At 48.7% G+C, this 232-nt stretch overlaps 1 protein-coding gene across 1 annotated transcript in view; it reads left to right on the top strand.

Annotated features, from left to right (window-relative positions):
• The window catches only part of secisbp2l (SECIS binding protein 2-like), a 12,146-nt gene that overhangs the window by 8,662 nt on the left and 3,252 nt on the right, over nt 1-232 (top strand). The window lies entirely within an intron of this gene.

The following is a 232-nucleotide window of genomic DNA, read 5'->3' as shown; positions in this document are numbered from 1 at the left end:
CACTCCCAGACACACAGACTCAACACTCACACACACACACACACACACACACACACACACACACATACACACTCAGTCACTCACACACATGCACACACTCACAGACACACACTCTCACACTCACACACATACACACACTCAGTCGCACACACACACATATACATACACACTCAGTCACTCACACACACACACAGTCACTCACATGCACACACACACACACAGTCACACACAC

This window comes from Sinocyclocheilus anshuiensis, unplaced genomic scaffold (assembly GCF_001515605.1).
Source record: "Sinocyclocheilus anshuiensis isolate Anshui unplaced genomic scaffold, SAMN03320099.WGS_v1.1 scaffold1182, whole genome shotgun sequence".
In the NCBI taxonomy this organism is placed as follows: domain Eukaryota; kingdom Metazoa; phylum Chordata; class Actinopteri; order Cypriniformes; family Cyprinidae; genus Sinocyclocheilus; species Sinocyclocheilus anshuiensis.
This window is presented reverse-complemented; position numbering and strand designations above follow the sequence as displayed.